This window comes from Nannospalax galili, unplaced genomic scaffold, assembly GCF_000622305.1.
Source record: "Nannospalax galili isolate Female #2095 unplaced genomic scaffold, S.galili_v1.0 scaffold7933, whole genome shotgun sequence".
In the NCBI taxonomy this organism is placed as follows: Eukaryota; Metazoa; Chordata; class Mammalia; order Rodentia; family Spalacidae; genus Nannospalax; species Nannospalax galili.
The window spans coordinates 7,240-8,107 of NW_008333274.1; positions in this window are offsets into that span (position 1 = coordinate 7,240).

Genomic DNA, 868 nt, shown 5'->3' on the forward strand with positions numbered 1-868 from the left:
GGCCAGAACCTCAGACTCTCCAGGCCAGCTGGGGCCAGGCTGCCTGAGGAAAGGAGGGGCAGCCCACAGGGTTCTTTATCCCTTGGCCTCAGGACCAGTTCCCTTCCTGACTGGGAAAAGCCCAGTGGGAGGGAGGTGAAGGGCCAAGCCCCTGGCCTTGGTTCCAGCCTGCACAATGGCCCCTCTGTGCTCCCTGCTGCCTCATCCCCTGGCCTTCTCACCTCTTTGGCCTCTCTCATTCCTGTTCACCTCCCCCATCCCTGGCTGCCTTTTCTAGACCCCTTTCCCTTTCTGAAGAACTTTAGCCTATCTCCAGAAACCACCCATCCTCATCCCTGGCCCAGAGCCAGGATCGGACAAGGACGAGATGCTGTTCTGCTTTTGAGACTTGAAGGAACTGAAACCCCCAGAGGTGAAGGGTCTTGTTCAAGCTGTCAAACCAATCCCCAACAAACCTGAGAAACTCCACCCAGAACTCTACCCCCCAATGGGGCAGGCCAAGTCCTGCCTGAGCTCCCTCAGCCTCCTCCAGTTTGAAAATCTGTTTTTGTAGTGGGGTCCTTGCCTCGGAGCCACCCCAGGAACTCAGGGCCTGAGACCCTGCATCCCAAAGATGCAGCTAGCTCCAAGTACCCTCGATGCATAACACCCGTGAACGAACACACACACACACACACACACACACACACACACACATTCTCTGTTCCTGATTAATTAATGTCACACACATAGTCTCTCTCTCACTCTCTCGCGCTCTTGCTCTCGCTCTCTCGCTCTTGCTCTCTCGCTCTCTCCCTCTCCCTCTCTCTCGTTCTCTCTCTCACTCTCTCTCTCCATTCCTGATTAACCAGTCTGTGTTCAGCAGGGC